At 43.8% G+C, this 16353-nt stretch overlaps 1 long non-coding RNA gene across 1 annotated transcript; it reads right to left on the reverse strand.

Moving 5' to 3' along the window:
- Positions 1–2337: 2337 nt before the first annotated feature.
- LOC142786662 (uncharacterized) lies at positions 2338–5600 on the reverse strand. The gene is made up of 2 exons (XR_012889107.1): positions 5471–5600; positions 2338–2760 (listed from the first exon to the last, which is right to left on the reverse strand). It is a non-coding gene; the product is annotated as an uncharacterized LOC142786662 (long non-coding RNA).
- Positions 5601–16353: the final 10753 nt, after the last annotated feature.

Here is a 16353-nt window from a genome sequence, read left to right on the forward strand (position 1 = left end):
AGCGGAACAAATACCTTCAATATAACGACCATGGCAATTAGAGTTGTTATTTCGGCCGTATTGACACATCGATTTATTGAACGCACTATTAGGCCCGTATCGTCTTCTCGCCCTTGGCACTCAATCTTCATGTGTTTACAGCTTGAAAAGTTGAAAATGATGAATTGTATTCATCTTGGTTTCGCCGAGAAAACTGGCGGATGCACGGTAGAGTTGATGCCGTGAGAAACAAAAAAATCTTGATCTTTTGATTACACGAAGAACACCAACTTTCTCAAAAATGGAAGCTTTGCGCTCAAACAACATCGTCGAGATACCACGCTGCCTGCTGGCTACATTATGCATGCTGATATATTCGACACGAGTTGGCACAAAAGAGATTGAGTATTATCGGCTTATCGGTGTTCCCGACAGCGCAAGAACGCATATCTAAAGTGGAAAGTTTTCTTCGGAATTTCAGTTTCTATGTAGGAAAAAAAAGAGGGGGGGGGGGGGGGCTCTAAAGCAGTTCGGACAAGACGGAAAAACGACTGCTGCAATTTTGCTGAGTGTCATCAAGTTTGTTTCCTTTTTTTCTGAAAGAAAGTATGTAGGTACACAACCTCATTTCCTGACACCTGCTTATGAGGTACGATTTAAAGTTTATGTATGTAGATTTTTTGAGCGAAGGTAAGGTTCTCAAAAAATGAAGTGTCGATCGATCGCCTGAGAATCCTTTTTAGTGGCAAAACCTTCCAAGCCCTAGATAAAGCACGCTAACAAGGTCAAATTTTTCAGGACATATTTGTTTATAATGTATACAACTCTGTGGTATATAAAAGTAGCATATTTACTTCATATCAATCAGTTATAACTATATAGGTGACCATGGCGACAGCAAGGAATATTTGTTGTAGAAGTGTGCACAAAGACAATCATCTTATCTATTGATTGTTTGTGAAGCTCAATTAGAGTATGTGTTTCTGTTGCATCTAAATGCGAACAGATTTTGTTGTTTCGTGCTACAAACAGGCTCATTTTCACAGTATCAGCACGAGTAATGATTGGTATGTGGCGTTTAGCGTCCCTAAACCATCATATGATTATAAAAGACGCCCTTGTGGAAGGCTCCGGAAATTTCGACCACCAGGGGTTCTTCAACGTGTACCCAAATATGAGCACATGAGCCTACAATACCTCCGCCTCCATCGGAAATGCAGCCGCCACCGCCGGGATTCGATCCCGCGACCTGCGGATCAGCAGCAGCGTATTTAGCCACTACACCACCGCGGCAGGACTATTTGCACGAGTAGATTCCCTGGTTTCTAGAATAACAGGATGAACAAGCCCCACGTGTGTAACATAAGGATATATTGCAATATTGCTAACAGTATTCACTACAAACCCTGTTCTCATTGAAATAATATATATAACGTAACGCGAAAGTGCATAAATCCTACACTTCACGATAAACACATAAGCTTACTTACCATTGAAAACGGGTTATCCGCTCATAAATTTTTCGTACAGATATTGCTTCTCCACTTCTTAAGTATTTCTTATGTTTGGCTTTAAATTTGGTTACGTCAATTTCGAGTAGGTTCGGAAGCAATGGTATATCCTGACCAGTCTAATTCTTTTGTAATTCTTCATTCACGCTTTTTTTGTGGTTTCTAACTTATGAATGTGAAATTCAAACTGCTTTCATTTATTCACAAACTTTATTCGTAGATGCATCAGGTACATACTAAGACTCAAGTTGTTTTTTAATATCTGTGGTAGAACAGCATGAACGACAATTGACTAGAAAGGCGCTGAATGTTCCGCTCATGCTGCTTATAACTCAGAACTGATACAGTACATCGCGCGCGCGAGCACACCCACACACACACTCACACATACACACGCATGCACGCACAAAATGAAGCAGTGAACGAAAGGTAAAAGCTCCTATAAGTACGAAAAAAAATACATAGGAAAATAGCGTTCACCTACGCTTTAGTTGAAAAACTAACGCGAGAAACAAACGCAGCACTAATATGAAGAATGAACCACTTTGTCTGCATAGCCCTCTATGAAGCAATAAGCGTATAAAAAAAGACAAGGCATAAAGTCATTGTGACCGGTTGGCAATTAACGCAAAGCAATCATGCAATATGTGGAATGTCTTGTCGGCCTTACTATATCTGAGATTTGCTTCGGCAGTTGTGTACACTTGTCAAGAGAATAAAAATGTTCGTTTTCCTTTCGACACAATTCCGCTTTCATTGCGGCATTGTATCTTCTATTGGTGACATCTTGTTTCTCCCGGCAGATGTAGAATGTTGGTCTTTAGGTGCATAAAGAAGAAAGCGAGAATGAAACAGATCTTTATTTGCGCCCTTAGTGTACGTTTTTTTGCTGGGTAGTGTTCAAACAAACGCTTCGTATGAAATTTATATTTAACGAAAATTTCGGTTCTAATAATAAACTTCACAGCATACTTGTATTTTACACAATCAATACAGTTCATCACAGCTCCTCATACTTCAATGACAAGCAGAACAGTGAAGAATAAAGCTGACATGCTGCTGGTTAGACATATTTTCGTGTGCCATATAACCAAGCAGATGACAGAATTATTGATGCGAGTGTTCGATATCTCAGATTATTATCATTTTCAGTTGAACGGTGGTTTGCGCCAGTTGCTCGGTACGTTGCGAGTCAGTGCCTGCCCATTCTTTCATATTTAGTTGCGGTCTTCTGTATTTGCTGTAGTCCATACCAATAAAATGATGACTGCTGTTGTGAACACAGAAATAGAGGTTGCATTAAAGTGTGTTGCTATGAACATGAAATTCAAAAAAACATCACCGACAACAGTCCAGCTCAGGAATTTAAACAATAAACCCTGCCATCCTAATATAAGCCTGACTGCCAACTATCCAAATATACAAGAAGAAAGTGAGATAAAAATATAGCTAGATAGGAGGAAAGACGATTTCATAGCTATATTTTCCTGAAATGACGAATAAATGCAGTTGAAGATTATAGCAAATATTTATTGGACATTTCCTTCTGTTACTAAACGACAGCGAGAATTCTGTAATTGATAATGTTGTAGTGGCAAAGAGCGAACCCACACTCTCATTGTGAGTGGTATAGATCTGCAACCCATTCCGATGGAGGCGGAAATGTTGTAGGCCCGTGTGCTCAGATTTGGGTGCACGTTAAAGAACCCCAGGTGCTCAAAATTTCTGGAGCCCTCCACTACGGCGTCTCTCATAATCATATGGTGGTTTTGGGATGTTAAACCCCACATATCAATCAATCAGATCTGCAACCCAATTTATGATGGCGCCGCGGTTGCCCTAAGTTTGTTTATCACCAACGTTGCGAGTGGTCCGCATTTCTATTCCACTTCCCCGCGAAGAGGAAATGGCTCTCTCATTCTCTTTCACGCCATTCGTTTAAAGCGTCCAAGCAGGATATTGTAGACACTGAAGGAGGCAGTGCCATTTCAAATTGCGTGCCAGCGCCAGGAGCGGCAGTGTGGCCGAGCCTCACGCTCGAACCCGGGTTCCGCGGCTTGAAAGCATTTATTCGTTTAGCTCTTTTTATTGCGATGCCCCGAATAAGAACAAAAAAAGTAGCGGAGCACCAAGAGCACTGAAGGAAAGCGTAATTCTATGTAAGACAGAATTCCGCTTCTATACCTCACAATTGTGTCTGTATCAACAATGAAGAAAATAAAACGAGGACACTGCCCTTTCTATATTTTGTCCTGATTTGTTTTCATGGTATGCTTAGTCACTTGTAGTTTTTTTCAGGTATTTATCTTGAAGTGTTCCTTGAACAAAGACTGACTGAACCCAGTGAAAAAACCATACACAATGTTTGAGTTGAGAAGTGGCTCTCTTTGTAGACGCCTGTGTGTCCGTAATAAATAAAAATGCGCAGGCGTAGGAACCCTGAAATCCATTTACTGCGTATTACCTTGTTTATGTAATTGGCATGCTCCAGTGGACGTTCATAGTTTTATTTCGGCTAGCGTAGGGATATGAACAGAAAACGATTGTATATATACAGGGACACAAAGTTTCAAAACTAAACATAATTATTTTTTCTACGGAAAATGACCCCGTCAATATTAATGCTGTATTTGTTTTCTAGGAGTGCATTGCTTCTCATAATTTGGAGATGCACGGGCCAGTGCATCCGGCAAAGCACTTTCGAAGGAACACTACAGAACGCATTGTTGCCGTTCTTCAACCTGCATATATAGAGATATAAAATAAAAAATAATCATATTGTTTAGCTTTTCAAGATTTGTTGTCTGCCGTAGTGGTGTTGAGCTAAGAGCTCTGCTGCTGACCTAGGGGTGACGAGTTGAACAGCAGCCGTCGCATTTCTGTGGAAATAAAACGCTAGAACCGCGTGTATAGTGCGGCATCAGTGCACAAAAGACCATCAGCTCGTCAAAATTTTCTCATTTATTCACAATTTATTTATTTAGTGACTTATTTATTATTTATCTATTTATTATAGGAGAACACTGCCAGTCTGAATGCCACAATTTGGGCAGGGATGGCTTGTATAATAGACTTCACGAATGCAGGAAATATAAAAATAAAAAAAAACTGGACCGGATTATCCAGCTATATATATGGTATTTCGCAAAAACGCGTTGAGTTAACAGGAAAAATATGAAATACTGTCCACACTGCGAACAATTGCCGTGTCACACAAAACAATAATAAAACCATCCGAAAGTAGTGTACAGCCAACTATTCGTGTGAGAGAAATAAAAACGGTTTCTACACCAGGCCATAGATCGGCCCTTTAACAGACCACTCACTCAAACTCACTCAGCACAATTTTTTTCAGCCTTCGCACTCACGTTCATACTCACGCCTACTCAGTCTCACGAATACTCATTCGCATCCATACTGACGAATACTCGCAATAATGAGTTCTCACTCGCGTTCCTACTCACAACGTTCCATTGAGTGTGAGTGTACGCATTAGTCAGCGTGCTGAGCTATGCCCTTGGACGCCGGATAATCTTCTAAGTATCGCATCCGACTTCCTTCGAAAACTATCTGCCTGTTAAAACAATGTGAAAAGCTGCTAAAACAGCTGCAAGAACGGCTGCCTGTTAAAACAATGGAGGCCACGATGCGTGCCACAACTTGCGCGACGCGTCGTCCAGCCGCACATAAGTGTACGCGTTCTTGAAATCCAATGAGCTCAAGTTCTTTCCCTCATTTAGGCTGGCAAATGTGGCCTCGACTATCGGAAACGGATAATGCTCGACATCAAAACCTGGCATGAGGGCGACATTAACGTCTCCGCAAATTAGAACATTACCGTCTTTTTTTTTTCTAGGCCATTCAGATAGGCGCCGCAAATTTCACGTGTTCTGCCATTGACAACACTCCCAGTAACACCAGCTGATCGATTTCGCTTGAGACATTATCACAGAGCGCGTAAAGAATGCATACCGACTTACTGAATTTTGGCGTCACCGTCACCTAAAGCGGCTTGTAGGTAAACGTTTTTGAAAAGCCCAAGGCCTGCCAAGAAGACGACTTCGTAGTTGGCATTCAGGCTGCTCACCCGGCATACGGCTGTACTCGAAGCAGCCGGTGCTAGGTGTTCAGTCGGCGCACCGCTCTTGCTTAGCGCCGTTATCAGGTCACGCCCACAAAGACTCGGTTTCGCGCAGTCAGCGGCCGATGGCTTGCGCTTGACGGAGAATTTTTCGTACCGCAAAGACAGTTCTAGTTCACCCTGAACGTGTATCCTTTCCGCGTAGCGCGATAACTTCAACCGAAAAGATTTCAGGCCTTGCCACTATGCACTATATTTTCGTCAATTTGGTGTAATATTGGAAGTGTTCCAATTCTAAGACAGCACGTAGACAGTCAACGCAGACTGCTTAGAAGACCGCACCGAGCCCATGCTGTCCGATAATTGGAAAACGTTTATACAGCTTTTACGCAGCGATGCGCCACCTTGCGTCGAGAAGAAAAACCTGAAAGAAACAAACGTAATAGTTGTATTTTCTGGCTTTATTCGTGTTAAAATCAAAAATAAATAAACGCTACTCACATTGAGCGTCTGGGAAAGCGTCTGCTTGTGTGTAGACGGCCGTTTTGGCGAGATTTGATCTATCGGAGCGATTCGCTGAGCTGCCATCTTGTTTAGACAGCAAAGCAGCCTGCATCGTATTTGTCTACGATGCGGTCTTCTCAGAGCTGTCTACTTTGCCGGCTACGTGAAAATTGGAATGAAACTTAAGCTGGCCGCCGTTCATTCAGCTGTCTATTCAGCCATCTACGGTGAGCATTAGAACACAGCCATAGGCGCAAAGTAGACTGACCACTATTGTTGCCAACCTATACCTTGCATCAATTTTTTTACTGCTCACTTTGCCATTGCCAAAACATTAGCGTGCATATTATAAAATAGTACTGGCCACAGCTGTTTTTGTTGGTTCAGCGCTATGTTCAAACCTGCTCTGACTATAAGAATTGGAAAGTTCTACCCGTAAACCTCGCCAGTTTCTTCCAGCCTTTAGATCCATCTTCAGCACCGTTTCGGCAAGCAGGAATAGAATTTCTCGGTCAGTTGCTCACGTCATCTTCAGAAAATAAATGGTTAATTGTCACAACTGACTATCTGACTCGCTATGCGCAATACCAAAGTGGTGCTTCGAGATACTGCAGTTGCATTCACAAGAACCTTCTTCTACAACATTCTTTTGGGTCAAGGTGCACCTGCTATCTTCATAACCGAACGCGGAGTTACATTTACTACAGAGTAATTGCAACTGGTCGCCAAGCTGACGCACAAAAACCACCACAAAACTACAGCTTATCTTCCCCAAAGCAACGGCTCGACGGAACGGTTAACAAAACACTGGCTGACATGCTATCCAAGTATTCTGGTGTAGAGCACGAATCGAAGGATGAAATTTGGCCGTACGTCAAGTTTTTATACAATACCGCTCTACAAGAGATGACAGAGCTAACACCATTCGAGCTTGTTTATGGACGTTGCGTGACTAGGACACCAGCAGAAATCACAGCGTTGACGACTTCGCTCAGAAAGCTGCGGAAGCCCGCCAGCTTGGGCTTGACCGCATTTGCAGGAAACAAATTACCGATGAAGCCATACAACTTTCGCGGACCGATGCTGCCAGTAGTCTTCGATGACTTGCGCGTGAAATCACGTTTTCACTATGGTGCCCGCCAAGCAACGAGACGAATCGTCAACACCACCTGCCCTCTTTGATGGCTCTCCGCAGGCCCACTGGCCTCGACCTAGAGCGTCCCCTATTTATATTATAGACCTCGCGCATTCGCTATTTTTTTTGTAAAACTTATTTTCAGCGTCGTGGCCTTTAGTACGCTGCATCAGAAAACACTATGTATGAGCTGCAGAAGCCTTACCACAGCCCAAAAATACTTGTAGCCAGGTATGTCTATACAATTTTTCATCTTCCTTTCGCTTATATTTAATTCAATCAAGTGCAGTTTTTCACCTTAGAAAAAATACTGTAGTGACATTCATAACTTGAGTTTATATTTTGAAACATTCACTCTACATACTAAATTACGGTATTTAAAAAAGAAAACACTTTGTGAATACACTTCAGAGAGTTCTCGCAAGACAATAAAGGACTAGTACTTCTAGTTCATCAAACACGAATGGTCAACTGAATTCAATATAGACGACACCCAACGAAATCTAACCAATTATTCAATATTTACATTTCCCGCTGCGGAGATACAGTGATATTCAACCCCACCGTTTTGACAACTTTTCGCGCGGGGTTAAGGGCTATCGGAAATGACGTCTCGCCGAACGTCAATATACAGTGTAGGTGGCTCACATTCTTTCATTTAGGCTAGCCAAGCGATATGTGTGCTGTCACTGTATATACGCGTGAGCCAGCATACACAATTCTTGTGCACTGGCCGGATGAAACAGTATCTGGAGCTTTCACAGACCTTGTGTAAACAGACGCCGCCATAACCGAGCACCAATCCTCCATATGAATCCAAATACAGCCTGGAGACAAGAAAATGCCGCATGTAATTGTCTTGAAGCAAGCACAAATGAAGCAAGCCCGTTGGATGAAAACTGATAGGCGTTGCAGTAGACGCGTTCTTCCTACACAGCATAGATGTGGGCATATTGTCTAGAAACTAAAAGAAATATTTTCAAGCTGATAGTAGTTGTTGATGCCGATAGTAGTTGTGAGCTGATGTCAGTGTGGTTGATTGTGAGCAAAAATAATAATTTTTTCTTGACTAAAATTGAATAGTAGAATAAAGCAAAGAATAAAGATCTAAGAACCCAATGTAGGCCGTCTGCATGGCAAGCGTGTTTTCTACCACATAGCTATGCTTTTCCTTGAAGCTGCTTCGTAATAAAATTTTAATACACAAAAGTCATATAGCAGAAGTCCCCTTAACACATCATAAATTGCGTGGCACAAGCCTAGAATGGCGCCAGCCGTAAGAAAGGTGTAAAACACGTAACGAGCGCGTGTATTAATGGCCCACTCGCTACATATTCTGTCATGTACTGGATAACAAAACAGAGATTGAACGCGTCTATAGCGTAAGTAATGAATCAAGAGCACTTTCAGTGCTGCGTTCTTTTTCCGCGTGTTTAAAATTATCATAAAATTTGTCGAGTGTTTCTACTGTCAGGCCCTTGACCGAAAGGACTCAGTAACGTAGAAGCACCAATTGTTTGATATGGTCAGAAAATAGCCGGAGTAGGCCTTTCAAGTCACGCCGCTGTGTCAATAACGCCGCAGCGAACCCAGTCTACCAACCAGTACCTAATTATTTTCTTTTACCATATTAGATGCTCCGCTGAAAACAATATTCAAATAAACACCGTTGTTGTAGTTTCAAGAACCTATGTGAAAATGTTCTACAATTAGAAAATATTTCAGTGTCGAAACACTGACGCCATCTGTAGAAAAAGGACGTCGACAACGCGGGAGCAGAATCGTCTTCACACCATGAGGTGGAGAAGCAGTATGTGTACTGGTATATTGTGCCACGTTAGACGCCTTTTAAATTAGTTGCCTTGTGTCCTATTCGAAGAAAGTTGTATATGAAGTTTGTTAGAGTCGCAGCCTGGAAAAGGTGATGCGCATCCATCATAGTGTGTTAACCTCGCATACAAGAACAAAAAAAAAGACACGACAAACAAAACCACAGCGCATCATTACCAGATGCCTTAAACTTGGAACATCACAACAATATATATACAACAGTGTTGGGTAACATTCGAATTCATGAACACGACGGTAGGTATAGACCACTTTCCAATCAATGCAGAGAGCTGGCGAAGCATAGGGGGCTGAATCTGTCGAAGCACCATTCATGAATAGTAATCATCCATCGTGGGTTGCACTGTGTTTCAAAATATCGAGTAAAGAACTGACAATCTTGCCACCGCACCTCCGGGCAAGTGGTTCCAACTTTGCCTGAGCAGATTTTACACCACGGCTGTGTTCAGATTTTTCGGCTTCTTTCTTTTTCCTTGATCTTGAATTTATGCACTGCTCACTATATACAAACAAAATAAAGTTATAAATAGTCAACGAGCCACAAACTTTCGGAAGAAAACCTTCTCAAACCTTCGCAAATCTTCGCAAAACCTTCGCAAGATGTAGCCAATGCGCAATCATTTAGTTACAATAGTGGTCGCTTTACCAACCACTTTATTGGCGTATATGCGTTGTCTAATCCTGAGAGTGGTAGTGACGGACATCAGCAGTGATGACGGTGAGTGTGAAACGCTCATTTTTGTCAGATAGCAGATGGTGGCACGTGGTCTTCTAAATAAGTAGATGCTGTCAGCTAAGTTCTTGCATATTGCCTAAGGCATCAAGTGCGTGAGAATGAGACCCTCTCTATAAATAAATATTTTAGAAAAGCATAAAATCAAAGATGTATGCTATTGTTCCCTCTTGAATTTTCTAACCTTTTCTAAACTTTCAGCACAAATGCTCACAAGAATTTGCAACGTCATTCTTATTTCTATTAAGGAAACGTATTCCATTCGTGTACCGCTAACCACAATTTTAGGGCAACAGGTCACTGAGTGAACCTCTCTATGAATAACTCTTTCCCTGAAACATATGATAAAAGATGTAGTTCCATGATAGAAAGCTAGGCTATAGTTGGTAGTGCTCATGCAGTGTGACTCTACTTCTTGTGTGTTTTCCCCGCGCTACCAGTTCGCCTAACCATTATGTATTTCCATTCAACATGTTCAAAATTTCTTTAGTACACGTTGAGCGCGAATGTTCACAACAATTTGCAACTTTGCCTTTATTACTATTTATAAAAAACAAAAGATTGAAAGAAGAAGAAAGCTGGCAGATCCAACGTACAGTGCGAATCAATGATGTGCGAAGCACGAATGAGGAAGGTGTATAGGTCACTTCAAAATTAGGACAACGTTACGAGGTCGACGTAAATTATGCCATACATTACTTATTTGTTTTATTATGATGTTTGGACGTGTTGACGGGTCAGCACTGCCAGCGGCTTTATTGGGAACGCAAATTTTATACAAGAAATTAGATAGCTTTCTGCAATGCAGCTACGCAGAGAAGCACAACGACGATCACGAGTCGTACCCAAACTTCGTAGGGCCCCTTTTCAGTCATTCTCGATGCGGTAGTTGACCAAAGTTTCTATGCAAGAAATGTTCTAATATATACCTTCCAATTTCTTGTATATAATGATGAGAGAGTCCCGTATGGTTTCAAAACATATGTTTAGGTTATTTTGATGAAGAGAGAGAGAGAGAGAGATGATGCAAGGAAAAGCAGGGAGGTTAACCAGACGCACATCCGGTTTGCTACCCTGCACTGGGGAAGAGATAAAGGGGAGAAAAGAGGCTGCAGAGAGATGAGAAGGTACCCCCAATCATGAGCACACTCGGGGAGCACACACAGTCCACAGGCGGTCGCTCAGGTTTGTGGATATTAGATAAAGTAGCAGTGCTTTAGTTCCTTTCTGCGCAACTGAGGCAGATGCCCAAGGTCCTGGATCTTCTGCACACAAAATGGTCCTGGGTCAAGTTGATTCAAAACCACCCGGAGCTGGCATTGCTGTGTGTCGTAGCAAGCGCAGCTGCACAGGACGTGTTTGATGGTCTCTTCAGCTCCGCAGTAGCCGCATGTAGGAGTGTCTGCCATACCAATGCGACAGGAGTACACCTTTGTAAATGCAACACCCAACCAAAGGCGGCATAGCAGTGTCACATCGGAGCGGGAAAGTTGTGATGGTAGCTTTAGCTTGAGTGAAGGATCCAGTTCATAAAATTGACACCTTTGGAAGCTGGTAGACGACCAGAACGTGCGTGTGAGATCTCGAGCCAGTAGGTAAAGTTGTCTTGCTACATCATTGGTGCACTGTAAACCAGTGGCCCCTCTGCTGCCACTGCGGCGAAGCAAGTCAACTTTAGCGGGCGTGCCAGTATCGTCGAGCGGGACTGCGTGGTTTTCCAGCCATTGTACCGTGCCCGAGGAACGGTGAACGGCCCTACAAAATCGAAGAGTACTTGTCTTCACGCCATTCACCTCAAGACACGCAACAACGGGAGCGACGTTCGACAGCACCCATGCGCTAGCGGTCGCCGAGTCCTCGTCCGTCATCAAATCTCTGAAGACCACGTTCACTAAGCCCACGGCTGAAAAACTAGAGCCAGCGACCTCTGGAGATCAGGCTGCTGATATAGTGACAATCGAAGACCCTCCATTGTTAGTCCGACAGGAAGGGGGCAGTTACTCAACGACGAACAGGTGCAGTAGTAGCGACGTTACCTCCGAGATATTGGTCACGATCGACGACGTCGAGGCCATTGCGCTAATAGACACTGGTGCAGACTATTTTGTTGCCAGTAATACTCTCGCAGAGAAGCTGAAGAAGGTGATGACTGAATGGACCAGACGTCAGATACGTACCACTGGAGGGCACTTAGTTGGGCCCGTGGGGTTATGCACCGCAAGGGTAGGAATAGGAGGATTCGTGCATGTCGGCAGCTTTATTGTGCTTCCTGAATGCTCCCGTGATCTTATTATAGGCATATACTTCTTGCAAACAAACTTGCAAGAGTACCAGGTATCGTTTTCTACGGAGAATGCCGTCGCCATCTATTATGCGGAGCAACCAATCGTTCCACCTCTCCACATTGTGGACGAAGATGTAACCGTGCCGCCGCGTTTCAGTGTGACCGTTCTTGTGAGGAGTGAAGTTCTCCGGGATTATGATTAATTAGCGGAGGGAAACATCGGACTGCCACTAGAAAAAGGACTCTAGGTAGCAAGCGGCCTGGTGAGCCTTTGTGATGGACGTGCGTATGTCCTATTACCTAACTTCTGAAATGAGCTGCAGCATGTCACGAAGGGAACATCCGTAGCATCGCTGCATGATTACGTGCAAGTCTCAGATGCTTGCACTCTTGACAAAGCTTCAGAGACAGTTGATATTGTACTCCAATCAGTAGACATTTACAGAGAGCTCTCGTCATCTCCGAAACAACAGATTGCTGACCTCATCAGAGAGTTCGCCGAGTGGTTCTCCACCTCGTCGAAAGTCGGACATACTCCTGTCGCGTAGCACTGCATCGTGGTCGAAGAACACGTGGGACCTGTGCATCAGCGCCCATACCGAGTAGCACCACAAGAAAGGGAAGCCATCAAGAACCAAGTGCCGGAAGTGCACAACGATGACGTGATACAGCCATCCAACAGTCCGTGGGCATCACCGGTAGTGCTAGTCAAAAAGAAGGACAACGCTTGGCGATTTTGCGTTGGCTATAGAAAGCTGAACCAAATCTTAAAGCGTGATATTTATCCACTTCCGCGGATCGATGATGCTTCGGATAAGTTATACAATGCTCACTTCTTTTCGTCATTGGACTTAAAAAGTGGATATTGGCAGATCGAGGTGGACGAACAAGATCACCAGCAGATGGCCTTTGTGACCCCAGATGGACTTTACGATTTCAAAGTGCTCCCTTTCGGTTTGTGCTTTGCTCCCGCTACCTTCCAGAGAATGATTGATGGGCACTGTGCTCTCCGGACTCAAGTGTCAATCACGTCTCGTCTACCTCGACGATGTAGTGGTTTTTTCTTCTACTCTCGAGCACCACATCCACTGACTGATAACGGTACTGGATGCCATTCGCGTGGCAGCACTGACCATCAAACCGGAAAAGTGTCACTTTGGATTTCGTCAGCTTCGGGACCTCGGGCACATAGTTAGTGCGAAAGACGTCCGCCCGGACCCGGAAAAGATTATAGCAGTTGAAAATTTCCTTGAATCGCAAGACAAAAAGGCCGTCAGATTATTCCTGGGAATATGTGCCTACTACAAACGCTTTGTTGAAAATTTTGCTAAGGTCGCTGAACCTTTGACACGGCTAACGAAAGAAAGTCTACCATTCTTCTGGCGGGAAGAACAAGAAGCGGCTTTGTTAGAGTTGCGACGCCGCTTGCAGTTTCCTCCCACACTTGCCCATTTTGGTGAACAGGCCGATACAGAGATACATACCGACGCGAGTAACGTTGGTCTCGGTGCCATCTTTGTTCAGTGGCAGAGTGGAGAAGAAAACGTCATCGCTTACACGAGCCGCACTCTATCAAAAGCTGAGTTCAATTACTCAGCGACAGAGAAAGTGTGTTTCGCAGTTATGTGGGCCATCAGCAAGTTCCGCCTATACCTCTACGAGAGACCGTTTCAAGCAATCAGTGATCATCATTCATTGTGTTGGCTGGCAAATATCAAGGACCCTTCAGGAAGACTTGCTAGATGGAGCCTGCGTCTGCAGGAACATGATATCACTGTGGTCTAGAAGTCCGCTCTCAAGCCTAATGACGTGGATTGTCTGTCTCGCGCACTTGTGGAGTCTCCATCATCTGACCAAGAACAAGATATCCCATTTCTTGGAGTTCTGAATGTGTAGGAGATGGCTCATCTTCAGCGAATGGACCCAGAATTACGCCCGCTTATCCAGTAATTGGAGGGTCATCAAATTAAGCTACCATGAGTTTTCATCTGTGGATTGACATCCTATGTCCTCCTGAGCAACGTCCCATACAAGCGCAACTTCGGAAACATTGGTGAGACGTTTCTGCTTCTTGCACAAACATCACTGTGGGAAGAAATCTTAGAAGCGTGTCATGACGACCCATCGGCTGGCCATATGAGTAGTAGTTGCACTTTGGCCAGAATTCGTTGGAAGTATCATTAACCGGAATTAAGGGATTCGGTGCACCATTATGTCATGTCATGCCGGGATTGCCAAAGACGCAAAATACCACCATTGAAACCAGCGGGTTTGTTGCAACCGATAGAGCCACCAAAAGGGCCATTTTAGCAAGTGGGAATGAACTTGCTTGGTCCATTTCCTCTCTCTTTATCGGGAAAGCGCTAGATTGTTGTAGCAACAGACTGCATGACTCGATATGCTGAGGCAGTACCTCTCGCAACAGGAACGGCGAACGAAGTAGCCCAGTTTTTCGTCACTCAGATTGTATTACGACATGGTGCACTGCAGGTTGTCATTACAGACAAAGGAACATTATTTACTGCCCGTTTAATGCAGTCTGTTATGATGCTCACGCGCACCAACCATAGAAGGACTACAGCATACCATCCGCAAACAAACGGATTAACCGAAAGACTCAACACAACTCTCGCTGAGATGATCTCGATGTATGTGGACGTTGAGCACCTGACATGGGACAGTATTTTGTCTTATGCTACATTTGCGTACAATACCGCAGTACACGAAACGTCACACTTCCCGCCATTTCAACTTGTTTATGATAGGGTGGTCACAACGAGCTTAGACGCCATGTTACTTGTCAAAGATTCGAATGAGAGCGACCCGGACATTAGCGACTACATAGAATGAGCAGAAGAGGCACGGCAATTGGCTTCGTATCATTTTACAACACAGCTCAGACGCAAAGTGCTATAAGCTGAAGCAGAGATATGTACAGTACAACCCCGGAGACAAAGTGTGGGTGTGGACGCCTGTAGGCGCACCTGGCCTATCTGAAACACTGATGCGGCGCTATTTCGGCCCTTACAAAGTACTTCGCTGGTTAGAAAAGTTATACTATGAAGTAATTCTTGAAGGTCAAGTGTGCTCAACCCAACACAGGAATCGCCCAGAAGTCGTACATGTAGTAGGAATGAAACCGTACTAAGAAAGGCACTGAACGAGACCACTGCTAAATGTGCTCAAGCATCAGATCAATACTCCTTTACAAAACTGTTCGACATCATCGTACACACCGGGACGATGCGTTTCCGGAGGGGGACTAATACCGCATGTTGTTAGGCACCTACCGAAGTTTTGCGCCGCTTCCTGCTCTTATGAATTCTGCCACACCAACTGACAAGCCAAACGCGCCAAGCTAAACGCACCATGCAACGCTGGCCGCACGTGTCACCACACCACGTGCTGGAAAAAGAAGGCTGGTGGTTTTAGGGGCGAAGCTCCTGTTTAGAAAAAGTTTATTCTCTCATGGGACGCAACAAACCCAAGGGACAAGCGTCTGTATAACAGGCACAATAACAAACAAAAGACTAAGCACAACATAGATTACACAATTAAACAAAAGTGTCCAAGTCCGTAGGATTTCCATAGTCCATTGTACTAATAACTGTACATACACTACATAAAGGCACTAATCACAATATGGACAATGTACATGATGATATATGTACAGAATTTACAAGACTTGGTGAAGATGTTAGAAAATATATACAACAGGTATCAATATTCATAAAAGTTAAATAACTTACAGCATTAGAATGAAGTGCATAAATAGGAGAGCTCACACCCATATGGGACATACACAAACACATAAAAATAGTAAACACATACTGATTACATGCACCAATCATACATTGACAGGTGACCTGGCGATAGGAACTAGGCCAGGTGGAAGACTAATCGAACGCGTCTGTCAACTACGGACAGAAAGCGGCACGACCATTGTCGCAGAAATTCTTCCTCCCCAAGGAAGAACAATTCCTCCGACAGAAACGATAAGATTTCAGAGTAGAGGCGTTCCAGAAACGAAAAAAGAGCATGACGACGATGACCTGCCGCAACAGCTTCGCACCTATGACGCCATAAACAAAAAGCTCCCGCAGATATTAGAAGGCGTGCAAAGCGACTACGCGAGCAGCGACCAGATGTTACAAAGCGATTAACACCTAGGCCACAAAAACTAGTGTTAACCGACTACCAAAACACCTTTGCAATGACACATTGCTGCAGCATATGCTGGTTAGACTCCTGTAACGGGCAGTTATGACAAGTGGAAGA

This window comes from Rhipicephalus microplus, chromosome 2 (assembly GCF_043290135.1).
Source record: "Rhipicephalus microplus isolate Deutch F79 chromosome 2, USDA_Rmic, whole genome shotgun sequence".
In the NCBI taxonomy this organism is placed as follows: Eukaryota; Metazoa; Arthropoda; class Arachnida; order Ixodida; family Ixodidae; genus Rhipicephalus; species Rhipicephalus microplus.